This window comes from Rutidosis leptorrhynchoides, chromosome 2 (genome assembly GCF_046630445.1).
Source record: "Rutidosis leptorrhynchoides isolate AG116_Rl617_1_P2 chromosome 2, CSIRO_AGI_Rlap_v1, whole genome shotgun sequence".
Classification (NCBI taxonomy): domain Eukaryota; kingdom Viridiplantae; phylum Streptophyta; class Magnoliopsida; order Asterales; family Asteraceae; genus Rutidosis; species Rutidosis leptorrhynchoides.
The window spans coordinates 259,105,568-259,128,607 of NC_092334.1; positions in this window are offsets into that span (position 1 = coordinate 259,105,568).

The window sequence follows — 23,040 nt, forward strand, 5'->3', positions numbered from 1 at the left end:
CAAGAAGAAAGATGGTACATTCAGGTTATGTATCGACTACCGAGAATTGAACAAACTTACCATCAAGAACCGCTACCCACTACCAAGAATCGACGACTTATTTGATCAACTACAAGGCTCGTCGGTTTATTTGAAGATCGATTTACGTTCTGGATATCATCAAATGCGAGTAAAGGAGGGTGATATTCCAAAAACTGCTTTTAGGACGCGTTATGGTCATTACGAGTTTATGGTTATGTCGTTTGGATTGACTAACGCACCAGCTGTGTTCATGGACCTTATGAACCGAGTGTGTGGGCCATATCTTGACAAGTTTGTCATTATTTTCATCGATGACATACTTATTTACTCAAAGAATGATCAAGAGCACGAAGAACATTTGAGAAAAGTGCTAGAAGTATTGAGGAAAGAAAAACTGTACGCTAAGTTTTCAAAGTGTGCATTTTGGTTGGAAGAAGTTCAATTCCTCGGTCACATAGTGAACAAAGAAGGTATCCAGGTGGACCCGACAAAGATCGAAACCGTTGAAAAGTGGGAAACTCCAAAAACTCCGAAACATATAAGTCAATTTTTAGGATTGGCTGGTTACTACAGAAGATTCATCCAAGATTTCTCCAAAATAACAAAACCCTTGACTGCATTAACGCATAAAGGGAAGAAATTTGAATGGAAGGATGAACAAGAGAAGGCGTTTCAATTATTGAAGAAAAAGCTAACTACGACACCTATATTGTCATTGCCTGAAGGAAATGATGATTTTGTGATTTATTGTGATACATCAAAGCAAGGTCTCGGTTGTGTATTAATGCAACGGACGAAGGTGATTGCTTATGCGTCTAGACAATTGAAGATTCACGAGCAAAATTATACGACGCATGATTTGGAATTAGGCGCGGTTGTTTTTGCATTAAAGACTTGGAGGCACTACTTATATGGGGTCAAAAGTATTATATATACCGACCACAAAAGTCTTCAACACATATTTAATCAGAAACAACTGAATATGAGGCAGCATAGGTGGATTGAATTGTTGAATGATTACGACTTTGAGATTCGTTACCACCCGGGGAAGGCAAATGTGGTAGCCGACACCTTGAGCAGAAAGGACAGAGAACCCATTCGAGTAAAATCTATGAATATAATGATTCACACTAACCTTACTACTCAAATAAAGGAGGCGCAACAAGGAGTCTTAAAAGAGGTAAATTTAAAGGATGAAATACCCAAAGGATCGGAGAAGCATCTTAATATTTGGGAAGACGGAACCCGGTATAGGGCTGAAAGAATTTGGGTACCAAAATTTGGAGATATGAGAGAAATGGTACTTAGAGAAGCTTATAAAACCAGATACTCAATACATCCGGGAACGGGGAAGATGTACAAGGATCTTAAGAAACATTTTTGGTGGCCAGGTATGAAAGCCGATATTGCTAAATATGTAGGAGAATGTTTGACGTGTTCTAAGGTCAAAGCTGAACATCAGAAACCATCAGGTCTACTACAACAACCTGAAATCCCGGAATGGAAATGGGAAAACATTACCATGGATTTCATTACTAAATTTCCAAGGACTGCAAGTGGTTATGATACTATTTGGGTAATAGTTGATCGTCTCACCAAATCAGCACACTTCCTACCAATAAGAGAAGATGACAAGATGGAGAAGTTAGCACGACTGTATTTGAAGGAAGTCGTCTCCAGACATGGAATACCAATCTCTATTATCTCTGATAGGGATGGCAGATTTATTTCAAGATTCTGGCAGACATTACAGCAAGCATTGAGAACTCGTCTAGACATGAGTACTGCCTATCATCCACAAACTGATGGGCCGAGCGAAAGGACGATACAAACGCTTGAAGACATGCTACGAGCTTGTGTTATTGATTTCGGAAACAGTTGGGATCGACATCTACCGTTAGCAGAATGTTCCTACAACAACAGCTACCATTCAAGCATTGATATGGCACCGTTTGAAGCACTTTATGGTAGAAAGTGCAGGTCTCCGATTTTTTGGAGTGAAGTGGGGGATAGACAGATTACGGGTCCGGAGATAATACAAGAAACTACCAAGAAAATCATCCAAATTCAACAAAGATTGAAAACCGCCCAGAGTCGACAAAAGAGCTACACGGACAGTAAAAGAAAAGATATAAAGTTTGAAATTGGAGAAATGGTCATGCTTAAGGTTTCACCTTAGAAAGGCGTTGTTCGATTTGGTAAACGGGGGAAACTAAATCCAAGGTACATTGGACCATTCAAGATTATAGATCGTGTCGGACCAGTAGCTTACCAACTGGAGCTACCTCAATAACTCGCGGCTGTATATAACACTTTCCACGTCTCAAATTTGAAGAAATGTTTTGCTAATGAAGATCTCACTATTTCGTTGGATGAAATCCAAATCAATGAAAAACTTCAATTCATTGAAGAACCCGTCGAAATAATGGATCGTGAGGTTAAGAGACTTAAACAAAACAAGATACCGATTGTTAAGGTTCGATGGAATGCTCGTAGAGGACCCGAGTTCACATGGGAACGAGAAGATCAGATGAAGAAGAAATACCCGCATTTATTTCCAGAAGATACGTCAACACCTCCAACTGCTTAAAATTTCGGGACAAAATTTATTTAACGGGTAGGTACTGTAGTGACCCGAACTTTTCCATGTTTATATATATATTAAATGAAATTGTTATTTACATGATTAAGTGTTTCCAACATGTTAAGCAATCAAACTTGTTAAGACTTGATTAATCGAAATAGGTTTCATATAGACAATTGACCACCCAAGTTGACCGGTGATTCACGAACGTTAAAACTTGTAAAAACTATATGATGACATATATATGGATATATATATATAGTTAACATGATATTATGATAAGTAAACATATCATTAAGTATATTAACAATGAACTACATATGTAAAAACAAGACTACTAACTTAATGATTTTGAAACGAGACATATATGTAACGATTATCGTTGTAACGACATTTAATGTATATATATATATCATATTAAGAGATATTTATACATCATAATATCATGATAATATAATAATTTAAAATCTCATTTGATATTATAAACATTGGGTTAACAACACTTAACAAGATCGTTAACCTAAAGGTTTCAAAACAACACTTACATGTAACGACTAACGATGACTTAACGACTCAGTTAAAATGTATATACATGTAGTGTTTTAATATGTATTCATAAACTTTTGAAAGACTTCAAGACACTTATCAAAATACTTCTACTTAACAAAAATGCTTACAATTACATCCTCGTTCAGTTTCATCAACAATTCTACTCGTATGCACCCGTATTCGTACTCGTACAATACACAGCTTTTAGATGTATGTACTATTGGTATATTGATGTTTCGCGAGGTGTATATAAAATACTATTAAATTTTATCAGGAAATACTATTAAATACGATACAATTTTACACAAGATATTTATTTATTTATAGAATGGATATACTTAAACCTTGCAACAACACTTATAGGCAGTGTACCTAATCGTACAGTAGTGTAGTTTTTAGTAAGTCCGGTTCGTTCCACAGGGAGCGGGCTTATTGCACACTATATTTTTAAACAACTATATTTGTACAAAATATATATAATTATATATAATAATATATAAAAGGGGGTTTACCGTTTAATGACCGGTTTGTCGATTTATATTTTAAGCGAAGCGTATAGTAAATGACGATATTTAAATAACAATATAAAATAAATAACAATAATTAAAATGACAATAAATAAAAGTACGAGGAAAAACGAAATAAAATATATTATGCTTATTTAAACTTCCGTAACCATGATGTTTGACGTTTTGATTTTAATTTATTGTCCTGGGTTAATTGTCCTTTGTCCTGGATGTATTTGAAACCTATCTGGTTTTTGTCCATAATAGTTCATCGATCATAATTATAAACTGCTCGGCAAATTTAACCTTATACCCGAAGTCAAATATTCCAACTAACTAGGGATTCGAACTGTAACAAGGTCTTAATACTTTGCTTAATGAATACACCAGGTTATCGACTGTGTGTAAACCAAGGTTTTAATATTTTGTTAACAATTACAAAAATTACCCTTGAATGTAATCCACCCCTGTTTTAATGAGTCCATTGACTATTAATCCATCCCCGTGTCCGGTTAAATGAACAATAATTCGTACTTATAAATATCCTGCCCATCGTGTCCGATTAAGCGTATGTGGTTATATATAGATACGTCAAATCATAACCTTTATATTAAATTAACGAGGTATCATTAATTTAATTTAAAGCCCATTAATAGCCCATAGTCTAATTTCCACAAGTGTCGTTCTTTTGTCCAAACCCCAATTATGGTACAAAATCCAATTACCCCGTCTTTAATATTTAGCTCAACATCATGATTACTTCGGCTCAAATAAGCATAATAATAACTTAAGTACGAGACATTTAATTTAAAAAGGAGAACATAGCTTACATTGATTATTTATCGCGTAGTAGTACACGGACAAAGCTCCGACTTTAAAACCCGTAAAAATAACTTTTACATAACCCAAACTAATCTAATATAACACTAATCTATACTATATATATATATATATATATATATATATATATATATATATATATATATATATATATATATATTTATCTTATACTACGGAGTATTATTATTAATATATTTTTTTTTACTCGCAGAATTCGTGACCTTTTATAGGAGTTTTGATTTCTGACAGCTCCGCGAGTCATGGAGTTTTTAGCCTTCAAACTCCGCGAGTCGTGGAGTTTGAAAATCCAGCTCAGGATCATTGGTCTCATAGCTTGTCGACATAATTTTTAAATATATATAATATATAAATAATTTATATAATTATTTAAATATTATATTATATTCTTGTGCATAGTTGACTTGTAATTTTTGGTCCGTTGCGTCGGGCGTTGATAGTTGACTCATGTCCCGGTTCCGGATTTTCGAACGTCCTTGCGTACAATTTAATATCTTGTACTTTGCGTTTTGTAACTTGTACTCTTGTCATTTTTAGACGTTTTTCATCAATAAATTGAACCACTTGGATTGTATCTTGTACATTTGAGCTTTTTTGGTCATTTGCGTCTTCAAATCGTCGTTTTCGCCTTTTGTCTTCGCACTTATTTAATATAAACGATTACAACTTAAAATAGCACAATTACAACTAAATAATTTACATATTGGGAGGATATTTCTACAAAATATATATTTATTTGGAGCACTATCAAATATCCCCATACTTGAACGTTGCTTGTCCTCAAGCAATACATAACTTGAAATAATATAATACATCTCACGAATCACTTCTTTATTCTCCACACTTTGTACATCAGTGATTTTGATATGGTGGTATAAACAATGATAGTAACGATAGAACCATGGTTAAAGGTGGGTGTGTCATCCACAGTTGCCTCGGGTTTAGGTCAACGACACTTGCAATCAAATAGCCGATTTACTTTCGATTTCCAAAGCAAAGTGCACATTTGAAAGGCGGTTTACAGTCCCACATGACTATGAAAATGTAGATCCTTAAGGAAATTAGATCTTTATGAAAACATTTGATATTTTGAAAATTCAATCTAGCTTTTACCCTAGATAAGTTTTCCGGAATAACCCTTCACCGGTGTTTGCAAAATATTTTTGTGGGTTGTTTGTGTTTCAGATTTGAAAATTTTAGCTCAACACTTGTGATTTTGTGTTACCCACTTGCTAACCTTGTATTAGGAAAGCAACACGTCCAGTTCACTTGTCCCGTATATTACCTTTCGGCAAACTACCGTCCGGTTGTAAAGGAAAGCGATGAACAAGCAACTGTTAAGGCAATGTCTAATGACATGCATTTGATTATGGTCCAAAAACGTGTCGGATGCTATTACTATCCTTTGTAGGAGCAATAGTAAAGATCATCCTATGATTTTTTCGGTCTGGCACAAGGTCCTGTCTTCAACCATGCTATGCAACCACCGTTCTTACGGTTGACACCCGATTTGGTTCAGGTGACCTAATGAATTCCAGGTGAATTCCTAGGATTTTACATTCAATGGTAATGAACGCATTGAAAATAGGTTTTCAGAAAACAAATCGGTTTTAATTTTGATCAAAATATTTTCTCGTTCAAGCTCGAGTTTAGATATCATTGAATTCCATGAGTTTGTAATTCTCAATCTTTAAGGTCAATCTCAAGGATTGAGTAATATCAGGCTTAAAAGCTGATTTTTAATCTTTAAGGAGATTATCCTTTCCGGGGGTCTGATTCATTAGTCTTATCAAGCTAATTTGCACTGCGCCCTCCCCATTTTACGAGACAGATCCTCTCATGATTAGGATAAGTCTGACCACATGGCGACCCTGTTTGATGCTGAGGTCCGTGGATTTCCTGCTGATTTTAGAGATGACTTTTCTAGATTTTTCGTCAACCTACAGCTGGTCTGGACGACAACTTCTTGACCTAAATCAAGAAGCACGTGTCTTTTTCGGAAGACTTTACTTCCTTTTAATGATGGAATTGATTCATCGTGTAGATCCATCTTTTCTTTTCTTTCATCGGGTAAAATAGTTAATTTAGTCCAAAACAAAAGCACCTGCAATAAACTTTACAGAAACATGTGCTAGATAGTTTTTAATTGAATAACTAGGTACATTCTCCCCACACTTAGTTTCTTTCTTTGCCTTTTTATTCTCCTTTATTTCATTTTAAATGAATTCAAGCGTTTTTAGGGTGTTTCTCCATTTATGTCCTTTCCGAGGTAACGATAATTTCGATATTAACACCTAATTTTCATCGTTCATAAATATGTATAAACATGATTTTGAATTCATTTAGTTGAAAAATTTTCAAATTTTCATAAAATTTGGCAAATAAACCAAGTATAAACCCGAGAGAATTTATAACCCTTCCCCACACTTGAGATCATGCAATGCCCTCATTTGCATGAAATCAGACTATAATTATAAATTCATGAGGGTGATTAGTGTAGAAAAGTAGTTAAAGATACCATAGATTTGTAGTTACAAAGCTCATCGAATGATAGATGGCGCGCCTCATCGTTCATTCCTTCTTGTTTTATCACACATGTTCTTTTTCAAAAACGGCTGCTTTTCTGAACTGTTTACTAATATTTGAAAAAGCGTCTTTTACCCTAATCATGCATTTTTATTAACGAGTTATGCACTAACCCGAACCCCTAATTTAACGTTAAGTGGGGTTAGACTTCCCCACACTTAGCTGACGACATGTGAAGTCGGTAGAATAAGTTCCACGAATTAGAGTAGTGAGCCAGTTATTTACATCTCGGGTGGTGTATAATATATCAATGGGTTTAAAGTTTAGACTCACCAGATCGTCACTACTTAATTCTTTTTTAAGTGTAGCTTTTAGTAAATGGATATGTCTCTTTTCTGGTTCTTGGTCAAATGGATCGATATACACCGACATACTTATTTCTATAGGGTGGACAATTCCTAATATTTCCTTCCTTTTATTCTCAGGATCAAAGTTTTCACCTCTATTACCCAATTGGGTGAAATTCGAGGTGTCATTATCTATTACAGCTCGTAGTTCATTTCCGGTGGATGATTCGTCTATTGAGAATATTGGGTTGGAAGGTTGTGGAATGGTGAAGTTCGGTTTGTCCTCGGGGTAAAGTTTTCAACGTTATCGTATTCCCAAGAGTACCAATTTGTCACCCTTACTTCTTCTTTATCCATTGATGGATCGATGATTTCGTCGGTAGAGGCTAATATGTCGATATGATGTGAAATTGGTAAGACTGAATAAAAAGTATCATCGGGATAGTTGGTGATTTCGGAGCTCTCGAATTCATCAAAATTCGATGATATGAGATTTTCTTGCACACGACTCCTCAGATCAATAGGTGTGTAATCTGATAGAGTTTCAGCTTGCCTATTTACAAACTCTCTCATTTGTTCATTTTGAGCATCAAGTTCTTCGAGTTTGATTTTCATATTGTCTAATAAATTTTCAGACACGTAATTTTCCTCGTCTACTGGTTGTTGAGTTTGGATATATTCTTGGGAATAATCCCAATTAGAATTGTATTCCTCATAATCATTCCATTCAGGTTCCATGGGTACGTGATTTTCCATAGGAACGTAATAATAACATTCCCATGTTGAGTGATAATCTCCACAGATTTCACAACCAGTTATTGTTTCGTCATTCGTGATCCAAGATTGACTGAGCGAATTGTTATCAACACTCGGTTGAGAGTATTGATTTAATTGATTTTGGATATCAAAAAGAGATTCCATAGCCTTGTTTTCAAAATTTTCTATTTTATTGTGATGGCCAAATTTTAGCTATAATGTGGTGCATTTACTAATTATCCTATTAGTTATAAAAATAGAAAAACTTATATAAGTTGTCCAATTAATAGACTTTTCTGCTTTTGCCCACGTTTCGAATAGCCAAAAGATGCAGCAGGGAGCCAGAACCCTTTAAATCGGAAGCTCACAACTCAGCCACTAACAAATCCAACTATTACTACGAAGCAGAAAATTATCAACGTCCATTAATTTAACCACTTAAATAATTTTTCTTTCCTTTTGAGATATTAGATAAGAAATAGAGAAAATTTCTAAGTCCTAAAAAAAACTAAAGCGTCGAGAAATAAGAAAGAAAAAGAAGTGCGTCGAAAAATATCGAAAAATAAAAGTGTCGAAAAATAATAGGCGTCGAAAAATAAAAATAAGAAAGTAGCGCTTTGAAACTTAAAAAGAAATTAAAAACTAAGAATTAAAAGTTGCGTCTAAAAATATTAAAGCTTAAAAGAAAAACTATATCCCAAATGGTAATAACTTAAAAAGGTACTAAAATATAAAAACGGCGTCGCAAAATTCTAAAGCACATAAATCTTAGTCTAAAGAAAAAGCTCTTAAGGGATTTTATGACAAAGCCTAAAAATCTAGAAATAAAAATAACTATGGCAAAAACTATGACTTAAAACTAAGTACGAGCGATAAAATACAAATATTACGCTAAAACAAATAAAAAGATACAAAATATAAAAATAATCTTAAAGTTGTAAAAAGTACAATTTTTATAAAAATATTATTTTTATATTTTTATTTTATAAAAGTATTAATTTATATATAAATAAAACTAATTAAAATTTAAAATACAATTTAATTAAAAATTAAAACTAATTATATTAAATTAATAAAGTAATTAGGGTTTAAAAATAATAATAAATAATATTACTCCGTAATTAAAGCGAAAATAGGGTTTCTGTCAGCGCGTCAGAGCAGCTCCGCGAGTTGCGGCATTTTAAGCCTGCAAACTCCGCGAGTCGTGGAGTTTGCATTTTCGGTTTTTTTTTTTTTTAACTTAAGTTTTATATTGTTTTTCTAAAAATATATATATTTATACAAAAATAAATTAAAAATATAGAGTTTCGCCGACTTCCCCGGCAGCGGCGCCAAAAACTTGATGTTTCGCGAGGTGTATATAAAATACTATTAAATTTTAGCAGGAAATACTATTAAATACGATACAATTTTACACAAGATATTTATTTATTTATAGAATGGATATACTTAAACCTTGCTACAACACTTATAGGCAGTGTACCTAATCGTACAGTAGTGTAGTTTTTAGTAAGTCCGGTTCGTTCCACAGGGAGCGGGCTTATTGCACACTATATTTTTAAACAACTATATTTGTACAAAATATATATAATTATATATAATAATATATAAAAGGGGGTTTACCGTTTAATGACCGGTTTGTCGATTTATATTTTAAGTGAAGCGTATAGTAAATGACGATATTTAAATAACAATATAAAATAAATAACAATAATTAAAATGACAATAAATAAAAGTACGAGGAAAAATGAAATAAAATATATTATGCTTATTTAAACTTCCGTAACCATGATGTTTGACGTTTTGATTTTAATTTATTGTCCTGGGTTAATTGTCCTTTGTCCTGGATGTATTTGAAACCTATCTGGTTTTTGTCCATAATAGTTCATCGGTCATAATTATAAACTGCTCGGTAAATTTAACCTTATACCCGAAGTCAAATATTCTAACTAACTGGGGATTCGAACTGTAACAAGGTCTTAATACTTTGCTTAATGAATACACCAGGTTATCGACTGTGTGTAAACCAAGGTTTTAATATTTTGTTAACAATTACACCAATTACCCTTGAATGTAATCCACCCCTGTTTTAATGAGTCCATTGACTATTAATCCGTCCCCGTGTCCGGTTAAATGAACAATAATTCATACTTATAAATATCCCGCCCATCGTGTCCGATTAAGCGTATGTGGTTATATATAGATACGTCAAATCATAACCTTTATATTAAATTAACGAGGTATCGTTAATTTAATATAAAGCCCATTAATAGCCCATAGTCTAATTTCCACAAGTGTCGTTCTTTTGTCCAAACCCCAATTATGGTACAAAATCCAATTACCCCGTCTTTAATATTTAGCTCAACATCATGATTACTTCGGCTCAAATAAGCATAATAATAACTTAAGTACGAGACATTTAATTTAAAAAGGAGAACATAGCTTACATTGATTATTTATCGCGTAGTAGTACACGGACAAAGCTCCGACTTTAAAACCCGTAAAAATAACTTTTACATAACCCAAACTAATCTAATATAACACTAATCTATATATATATATATATATATATATATATATATATATATATATTCTTATATATATATATATATATATATATATATATATATATATATATATATATATATATATATATTTATTTATCTTATACTACGGAGTATTATTATTAATATATTTTTTTTTTACTCGCAGAATTCGTGACCTTTTATAGGAGTTTTGATTTCTGACAGCTCCGCGAGTCGTGGAGTTTTTAGCCTTCAAACTCCGCGAGTCGTGGAGTTTGAAAATCCAGCTCAGGATCATTTGTCTCATAGCTTGTCGACATAATTTTTAAATATATATAATATATAAATAATTTATATAATTATTTAAATATTATATTATATTCTTGTGCATAGTTGACTTGTAATTTTTGGTCTGTTGCGTCGGGCGTTGATAGTTGACTCATGTCCCGGTTCCGGATTTTCGAACGTCCTTGCGTACAATTTAATATCTTGTACTTTGCGTTTTGTAACTTGTACTCTTGTCATTTTTAGACGTTTTTCATCAATAAATTGAACCACTTGGATTGTATCTTGTACATTTGAGCTTTTTTGGTCATTTGCGTCTTCAAATCGTCGTTTTCGCCTTTTGTCTTCGCACTTATTTAATATAAACGATTACAACTTAAAATAGGACAATTACAACTAAATAATTTACATATTGGGAGGATATTTCTACAAAATATATATTTATTTGGAGCACTATCATATATACACTCCAATGATCAGCTCTTAGCAGCCCATGTGAGTCACCTAACACATGTGGGAACCATCATTTGGCAACTAGCATAAAATATCTCATAAAATTACAAAAATATGAGTAATCATTCATGACTTATTTACATGAAAACAAAATTACATATCCTTTATATCTAATCCATACACCAACGACCAAAAACACCTACAAACACTTTTATTCTTCAATTTTCTCCATCTAATTGATCTCTCTCAAGTTCTATCTTCAAGTTCTAAGTGTTCTTCATAAATTCCAAAAGTTCTAGTTTCATAAAATCAAGAATACTTCCAAGATTGCAAGTTTACTTCCAAGTTTTCTAAATCCATTCCAAGTAATCATCCAAGATCAAGAAACCTTTGTTACTTACAGTAGGTTATCTTTCTAATACAAGGTAATAATTATATTCAAACTTTAATTCAATTTCTATAACTATAATAATCTTATTTCGAGTGGAAATCTTACTTGAAATTGTTTTCGTGTCATGATTCTGCTTCAAGAACTTTCAAGCCATCCAAGGATCCTTTGAAGCTAGATCTATTTTTTTCATTTCCAGTAGGTTATCCAAGGAACTTGAGGTAGTAATGATGTTCATAACATCATTCTATTCATACATATAAAGCTATCTTATTCAAAGGTTTAAACTTGTAATCACTAGAACATAGTTTAGTTAATTCTAAACTTGTTCGCAAATAAAAGTTAATCTTTCTAACTTGACTTTTAAAATCAACTAAACACATTTTCTATATCTATATGATATGCTAACTTAATGATTTAAAACCTGGAAACACGAAAAACACCGTAAAACCGGATTTACGCCGTCGTAGTAACACCGCGGGCTGTTTTGGGTTAGTTAATTAAAAACTATGATAAACTTTGATTTAAAAGTTGTTATTATGGGAAAATTATTTTTATTATGAACATGAAACTATATCCAAAAATCATGGTTAAACTCAAAGTGGAAGTTTGTTTTCTAAAATGGTCATCTAGACGTCGTTCTTTCGACTGAAATGACTACCTTTACAAAAATGACTTGTAACTTATATTTTTGACTATAAACCTATACTTTTTCTGTTTGGATTCATAAAATAGAGTTCAATATGAAACCATAGAAATTTGATTCACTCAAAACGGATTTAAAATGAAGAAGTTATGGGTAAAACAAAATTGGATAATTTTTCTTGTTGTAGCAACGTGAAAATTGGTAACAAATCTATATTAATCATATCCTAGCTAACTTATATTGTATTATACATGTATTCTAATATATTATGTAATCTTGGGATACCATAGACACGTATGCAAATGTTTTGACATATCATATCGACCCATGTGTATATATTATTTGGAACAACCATAGACACTCTACATGCAGTAATGTGAGAGTTAGCTATACAGGGTTGAGGTTGATTCCAAAAATATATATACTTTGATTTGTGATCTAGCCTGAGACGTGTATACACTGGGTCGTGGATTGATTCAAGATAATATATATCAATTTTTTTCTGTACATCTAACTTTGGACAACTAGTTGTAGGTTACTAACGAGGACATCTGACTTAATGAACTTAAAACATCAAAATATATTAAAAGTGTTGTAAATATATTTTGAACATACTTTGATATATATGTATATATTGTTATAGGTTCGTAAATCAACCAGTGGCCAAGTCTTACTTCCTGACGAAGTAAAAATCTGTGAAAGTGAGTTATAGTCCCATTTTTAAAATCTAATATATTTGGGATGAGAATACATGCAGGTTTTATAAATGATTTACAAAATAGACACAAGTACGTGAAACTACATTCTATGGTTGAATTATCGAAATCGAATATGCCCCTTTTTATTAAGTCTGGTAATCTAAGAATTAGGGAACAGACACCCTAATTGACGCGAATCCTAAAGATAGATCTATTGGGCCTAACAAACCCCATCCAAAGTACCGGATGCTTTAGTACTTCGAAATTTATATCATGTCCGATGGAGGATCCCAGAATGATGGGGATATTCTTATATATGCATCTTGTTAATGTCGGTTACCAAGTGTTCACCATATGAATGATTTTTATCTCTATGTATGGGATGTGTATTGAAATATGAAATCTTGTGATCTATTCTTACGATTTGATATATATAGGTTAAACCTATAACTCACCAACATTTTTGTTGATGTTTAAAGCATGTTTATTCTCAGGTGAATACTAAGAGCTTCCGCTGTTGCATACTAAAGTAAGGACAAGAGTTGGAGTCCATGTTTGTATGATATTGTGTAAAAACTGCATTCAAGAAACTGATTTCGATGTAACATATTTGTATTGTAAACCATTATGTAATGGTCGTGTGTAAACAGGATATTTTAGATTATCATTATTTGATAATCTACGTAAAGCTTTTTAAACCTTTATTTATGAAATAAAGGTTATGGTTTGTTTTAAAATGAATGCAGTCTTTGAAAAACGTCTCATATAGAGGTCAAAACCTCGCAACGAAATCAATTAATATGGAACGTTTTTAATCAATAAGAACGGGATATTTCAATGATTACGTCTGAAGAAAATATATATGTATATATGTTTTCATAAAGATTGTAATTAAAATTTTTATTGTACAAACTGTTAATGGTGAAAATATTTTAACGGGTAGGTAATACCCGAGGAATATTTAGATTTCACATTAATAAGTTACACGGTACATTCTTCGAAGCTGATTCAACAGTCGTTTACCATCCTATTTACATCCACAGATATATGAATCCGTTCACCGCAGAATAACCATTTTCATTCAATTTCATATTTGGATTTTGACCTATCATAATCCAACAAGTGGCATAATGAAGAAAACATCTGACAAAAATAAAATTTGTTAGAAACAAACAAATTAACTATGAGAAATTTTGTTAAGAAACCACGCTAACAAAATCCTAGTTAACTGTTCCTAGCTAACTGAATACATTTTATTTATCGCAGTTTATTTATCGCAATTTTATTTATCGTCATTTAAATTCTATTATTTACTTTACGCACTTTATCTATCGTCATTTAATTCCTGTTATTTATTTTACGCACTTCAAATATCGGGATACGTATTCAAGGTTTTGACATATCATATCGATGCATATATATATATATATATATATATATATATATATATATATATATATATATATATATATATATATATATATATATATATATATATATATATATATATATATATATATATATATATATATATATATATTATTTGGAATAACCATAGACACTCTATAATGATCGAGTTCGCTATACAGGGTTGAGGTTGATTCTATAATAATATATATACTTTGAGTTGTGATCTAGTCTGAGATGAATACGGGTCACGATACATATTAATTAATTTGAATATTATATATTAAACTATATATGAATTATTGAATTGCTAACTATGGACTATCGACTGCGGACTAAAAAAATTGGACAATTAAAATGAATTAAAATATTGATTATAACCTATGAAACTAAACAATTCTTCAAGTTTGCCACTTGATTTCACCCTAAACCTCATTTGTATCTTGACGATTACAATCTGCGTTCAAACCTTTTATGATGCTTGAAAACACCTCAATCGAGAGGATGAATCAACCGCACTCCATCTACAGAAGAAAAGGTTGATGCATATAGTCATGCACCTGAGGAACACTCGGAACCTGAGTAAACGTTTAACACGTATCTGTGCTAGCTCCTTTGGTGTTGTTATCACCAAAAATAACTTTACAATCCCCCTCCAAATTAGCCAATTTTGTCACAGCTCCAACAAGTCAACTTCGACTTTTCATTCGAAACAACCTTATTATAACCTTGATTTATATGTGTGCTCTTTTATTGTTACCAGTGAACCTTTTATATTCCACCATATTACCAGCAGATGTACCAGTAACCTCGTCGCTCCTTGGTTTAAATCTCTCCGATAAATCACTAAATTTATCTATTGATGTCTCATTATGTACTCATTCGCATCTTGTAATAAGAATTGCCATACCAATAACTGGGAATCAGTAAATCTGTATTGTGAGGCTTGCAACATTTCCACATCAACAGCTATATGTATCCATATAACATTTATCTCTTAGAACAATGATCTTTCATTTTGCAATTTTGAAAAGCACCTAGTCTGTGAATTAATACTCTGAATTTTGAAAAGTTGAATGAAGAAACAAAAACTATAAATGACCTCAACAGCCAAAAGTTGTTGATAAAGAATTGTATGTTGGCAAAGCTCAGAAAAAGTTTGAAACTGAAAAACTGATTGAGCAAACTACAAAGGAGTCTCTGAACAAATCACAAGGACTAAACTTGTACATTAAGAATTCAGATGATTCTGTTTCTGATGAAATCTTTAGCGAATACCTTGTTTCTGACACCAAACTCCTGCGAACAAATTTTCTTCACCGTTCTTCGATGTTAGAAATTCCAAGATATCATCGTATCTTTCATTATAAATATCCTCCATATTTCTGAATATATTTTCATAACTATTCTTATCTGAAATCATTAATCTCTTCGTGCTATCAGTGTTACATCATATAGAAACTGTTAGTTTCTATATTCTGTAAACTTTCAAGCTTAAAATATGAATGTTATTGAAGTAATGTTGGGAACTGATGCATGAGTTAGTATAATATAATGACACTTGATCAATGTGATTATATTACAGTAAGTCATGCTGAGTTTCTAATGGGATGTGATGATTCACAGATTTTAATGTCATCATGTGCCATGTTACACGACTCTTACATTCTATCAAATCTCCAAACATATCAAGAACATATCTTCCTGATAGTTCTAACTTTTCTCTTGAATTCTGGTAATTTAACCAATCAAGATCATGCTATTACAATTTCTCTCCTAGAACATTAGCCATGTTCATTCGAAACTCCATACCTACTAATTCTGGACCATTATTCGCTTGATTTAAAGTTGGGAAGAGAAAACAAAAGTATGGAACTCCAAAATATAAAATAAAGAAGGTGGATTCATAGTGAAATATCTGACAGGGCAATCGGGACAGATGACCGCATTTAATTAAAGAGATCTTAATTTCCTTAATCTCTGACGAATCAAATCTTATATAGATAACGAAGATTTTCTTTGAAATCCCTTGAATTCTGGAATTCAACCAAGACTAGTCAAAAGTTATGATGAAACTTGTCATTTTCATTTCACTATTTAGTGATAGCTTCACTCGTGCGCTTCACATAATTGAGTCGTTTTATCTATATTATTCAATAATGATAAACCTATATTTATCAACTCATATTCGTCAGGAAAACATTCTAATTGTTAGCCATGACGACCTCACTCAAATTTCGGGACAAAATTTCTTTAACAGGTAGGTACTGTGATGACCCGGGAATTTCCGACTAAATTTAAACTTAATCTTTATATGATTTCGATACGATAAGCAAAATATGTAATGTTGAGTCTAGAAAATTTTGAACTGTTTCATATATTCAATTGACCTTCGACTGCTCTCGACGATTCACAACTATTTGTAAATAGATACATATATACTTAAATATATATATATATATATATATATATATATATATATATATATATATATATATATATATATATATATATAATCTGAAATATTATTTGATATAATATATGATTAAAATTTAAGAAATAAATATGTAAAATAATATGCGATGTAAGGAAAGCTACTATTATAATTATATAGATATGTATATATATGTATATATAAATATTTCTTGTAAATATATATAAAATTATATTCAATCTAATTGTTTAAAAATATATAATATATTTATTTTAGTAGTTAAAACTTGCTATTTAAAACTGTTTGTATATAGAAAAAGAATATATTAAAAATAATTGATTTCGAGCCTAACTAGTAAACGTCAGTGACACTCGGTTGACGTTTCATTAGTTTTAATATAGATATAATACATGTTCATGAATGTTTAAGATAAAAGTTAAACTGTAAATCGATTACGAAGATATTAGATTTGTTAAAAATATTTTTACCTTTTTAAGTTTAAATATTAGTACTCCGTACATATAAATTGGAATAGAAAATAAATAATTATCGAACCTTTTTGATCAGGTTTCAAACATTTAATGAGTGAAATAATTAAATATATTTAATCTAAAAGTTTGGGATTTTTAGGAACACTTTTATACGACAACTGTTTAGCAACGGACACGATATAGCACTTCGTGTTAAAACCGTCGGTAGATGAAGTTAAAATATAAGGCTGCTTAACTGTTTTCTTTTCAATTTATCACATGCCTATTATTAAATTATATTATAATTATTAAAGTTATTACTAACTTCCTCAGTGTAAATTCAATTATGAACTTAGTTATTAGACTATACTGTGTTTTCCACTACTTCTAAATATATGCATATATATATTTATTCATGCATACAGATGCACACCCATTTCCTATTTCCTTCCTCTTCTTCGTGAGTCGTCACTTGAAACCGTCCGCCACCCATTACCAACACTTGTTCCTACTACTACTTGTGAATCACCATCAAACACCTATCACCACCACTACCACAACCGAATCCGCCACCTTCTCTCTCCCTCTCTGGTTAAGGAACCCGACTGCAACCATCGAAACGCCACCCACCACCTTCATGAAACCGTCACCATGATCACCATACACCTTCACATCATCTCCATATCTCTCCCTCTTCTCTCTTTCTCTCGTCTCCATCCCTTCTCTTTTTGTTTTGGATCGTGAACCATCACACCCTCAAACTATCTCCAACTGCCACCTGCTACATCTAAATTCTCTGCCAACTGTTGCAAATCACCAACCAAAAACCGTAGCCACCACCCTGATCTTCACGACACTGACTACTACCGAACACCTTCTATCACCACCAAACGCCACCATCAATCACCACGGACAACCATCAACCGCTTTCTTCTTTGTGAAACCCACTTCACCAATTCTCTCTCTACATCTCTCCTCTCTCTCACTTTTATGGAAACCGCCCATGAACCACCGTCGTGAACCCACTACAACCACACTAACGTCATGAACACACCACCACTTTGTAAACCGTCCAAAATCACCATCATCAAACCAACTATCTGCTATTTACTCGCGTTAAACCAACTGCTATTACAATTACTGTTCGACTAAAACAATAACAAGGAAGTAAGAAGAAGACGTGTTGGATATTTAAATGTATTGTTTTATCAATTCTTCGAAAACTGCAATTAGTGGCCGACAGCCATCAGGTTATTAGTCCCACAAAAACGTTAGCGAATATAAAATACGTGCTGTACATTGAATTCTTTTAATAGGAAAAATATACAAGAAACGTGGGCCGAGTCGTTTACTTATTTTTTTTTCGGATGAACTAGTTGGAAAAACCAAATGGACCATGAACATTTTTTTTTTACTTGGGCTGAGTTATAATTGATATTATCTAGTGGGCCGATTATTATTGTTTGTTGTTGGGCCGGTATTTATAGTTGGGCCGGAACTCTAATTTATTTAGAGATGGTGATGATCGACCGTGAGAGATTGATGAAGATGTTCTATGTTGATGGCGATATTATTGTGGTCATGATGATGATGTTATGATCATAATATTGATGTAGAAGATGATGAGTTAACTGGAAATAATGGTGATATACGATTACAATGATGATTAGTGAAAGAGATTAAGATGATAATAACGTTACGAATGAAATGATGATGAATTTTTTAGGCTCGATGATGATACTATAAGATTTAGATTGATGATGATAAATGATGTATATACTATAACGAGTTTGATGTTAGGATGATTATGAATCACAATTAGAGTATGAAGATAATGGTAAAGGTTTAGGGTAGTGATGATGTTTGTAGAAGAGGAAGAAGTAGAAAAACAGAAATAAACGGGTGATATTGATTAAGTTTCGGATATAACTCATAAAAAGAGAAATAGATCAATGGTTAAGGGGTGTTGGTTGTTAAACGAGAGGTCATGGGTTCGAGTCTGGGCAGCAACACTATATTTTTGTTAACCATGGAAGTTACACTTAAGGTAGTATTCTTAGTATTATTTTTATTATTATTATTATTATCTTATTATTATTATCATTACCATATTTATTATTATTTCTATTATTATTATTATTATTATTATTATTATTATTATTATTATTATTATTATTATTATTATTATTATTATTATTATTATTATTATTATTAAGTATTAAGTATATTTATAAAAAATATTATTTTCATTATCGTTATTATTAAACTTATCACTTTATTTAAAAACTACTATTATTATTATAAATATCATTATTTTTATCATTACTATTTTTATTAACAATATTTTTATTATCATTATTATTAATTTTAACATTATTATTATTATTATTATTATTATTATTATTATTATTATTATTATTATTATTATTATTATTATTATTATTATTATTATTATTATAAGATAACACAACTTTTTATTTATTATTATTAATATTATTGTACCGAATAACAATTAGTTACGTAAAACTATATTTAATACATATGATATACTAACATAACAAGTATATTACTAATATCAATATATAAACTTATTTAATTATTATTATATGTTTTAATACATGAATAATATAGGTTCGTGAATCCGAGGCCAACCTTACACTTGTTCAATGATGTTATATGTATTTTTACTACAAAATACATTAGGTGAGTTTCATTTGCCTGTTTACCCTTTATATTTTTGGGCTGAGAATACATGCGCGACTTTTATAACTGTTTTACGAAATAGACACAAGTAATCGAAATTGCGTTCTATGGTTGAATGATCGAAACTGAATATGCCCCTTTTTAGTCTGGTAATCTAAGAATTAGGGAACATACACCCTAATTGACGCGAACTCTAAAGATAGATCTATCGGGCCCAACAAGCCCCATCCAAAGTACCGGATGCTTTAGTACTTCGAAATTTATATCATGTCCGAAGGAGGATCCCGGAATGATGGGGATATTCTTATATGCATATTGTGAATGTCGGTTACTAGGTGTTCAATCCATATGAATGATATTTTTGTCTCTATGCATGGGACTATGTTTATGAGAAATGGAAATATGAAATCTTGTGGTCTATTAAAATGATGGAAATGATTATTTATGTTAAACTAATGAACTAACCAACCATTTAGCTGACACTTTAAAACTTGTTTATTCTCAGGTACGAAAGAAATCTTTCGCTGTGCATTTGCTCATTTTAGGGATATTACTTGGAGTCATTCATGACATATTTCAAAAGACGTTGCATTCGAGTCGTTTAGTTCATCAAGATTAATATTAAGTCAATTATAGTTAGATATATTATGAAATGGTATGCATGTCGACAACTTTCGATGTAATGAAATATTGTCTTTTCAAAAACGAATGCAATGTTTGTAAAATGTATCATATAGAGGTCAAGTACCTCGCAATGTAATCAACTATTGTGAATCATTTATAATCGATACGGACTTCGTCTGGATGGATTAGGATGGGTCACTACATGTATCAATCACCCCTTCAGGTAATGATTCTAACCAATCTTTGGCTTCTCCTTTTAAAGTCCATGGAAATAACATGAGATAGATCTGTTCATCCTCAACTTCTCTTATTTTGAATAGAGTACAAATTCTATTAAAAGTTCGAAGATGTTCGTTTGGATCTTCCTTCAGCACACCACTAAATTGGCATTGATTAGTTACCATGTGTAGGATTTGTCCTTTGATTTAATAATCTGGTGCGTTAATGTCTGGTTGAGTAATTGCATGACCTTGGCCAGTGCATTTAGCCCTCATTCGGTCTTTCATACTTAGAGGTTCCAGATTTTCCATGATTGAAATTGTTGAATCTGAATCACTAGAGGATTCTGACTTAATGGTTTCTTCCTCTACAATCTCTGGATGAGTAATTTGTGGTTCAGGAGGAATGATTAGTGGTTCAGGATCTCTGAATTGTCCCTGAATATCCTCCGGATTCTCAATTGTGAGGTTGGGTTCAAAAAATGGATTATCGGAAATTTGAATTAGAGTACTTGGTTGACTAGATGACAATTCTAAAGAAAAATGAACGGCGGAAATATTGGCTAGATGTCTTGATCGAGTTACAGGTGGTGAACGTATAAAAGGTGGTGAATGTTTTGCTCGGTGCATTCACTGAATATCCTATTAGTTATAAAAGATAAAAATTATATAAGTTATCAAATTAATAGACTTTTCTGATTTTGCCCACGTTTCGAATAACCAATAGATGCAGCAGGTAGCCAGGACCCTTTAAATCGGAAGCCCACAACTCGCCACTAACAAATTCAACTATTACTACGAACCAGAAAATTTTGGATGTCTATCAATTTAACCGCTTAAAATAATTTTTCTTCGAAATTTAAATAAAATAAAATAAAAATTCTATGTCCTAAAAACTAGAGCGTCGAGAAATAAGAAAGAAAAAGAATGCGTCGAAAAATGTCGAAAAATAAAAGGTCAAAAAATAATCGTCGAAAAATGAAAGGACCTGTTCATATCGATTATAAACGATTCACAATAGTTGATTACATCGCGAGGTATTTGACCTCTATATGATACATTTTACAAACATTGCATTCGTTTTTAAAGACAATCTTTCATTTCATCGACAGTTGACGATATGCATACCATTTCATAATATATCTAACTATAATTGACTTAATAATAATCTTAATGAACTCAACGACTCGAATGCAACGTCTTTTGAAATTTGTCATGAATGACTCAAAGTAATATCTCTAAAATGAGCAAATGCACAGCGGAAGATTTCTTTAATACCTGATAATAAACATGCTTTAAAGTGTCAACCAAAAGGTTGGTGAGTTCATTAGTTTATCATAAACAATCATTTCCAATTATGTAATAGACCACAAGATACTCATTTCCATTTTTCAATAACATGCAAACTGCATAAAAACCATTCATATGTTGAACACCTGGTAACCGACATTAACAAAATACATATAGAATATCCGCAAAACAGAAATCCATCTGTATTAATAACTCAAAGTACTAAAACATACCATTTTCCATTATGGGGGGAGTTAGTGCCCGTAGATCTACCTTTAGGATTCGCGTCAATTAGGGTGTCTGTTCCCTAATTCTTAGGCTACCAAGCTAAAAGGGTGATATTCGGTATTCATAATCCAACATAGAATGTAATTTCAAGTACTTGTGTCTATCTTGTAAAACATTTACAAAAGCAACGCATGTATTCTCAGTCCCAAAAATATATATTGCAAAAGCATTTAAAAAGAGAGCAAATGAAACTCACAATCCAATATTTTGTAGTAAAAATATTCATACGACGATACTGAACAATGCAGGGTTACCCTCGGATTCACGAACCTATATCATTTATATATATATTAACACGTATAATAGTAATCGAGCAAATTTATATATTATTAGTGATCTAGTTGTTATTTTAGTAACTTATGTGTTTCATTAATGACTTAATTAACTATATTTTTACTTTAGATAAATAATTAGTATTTATTATACAAATATTAGTATAGTTATGTTATATGTAATAAATATAT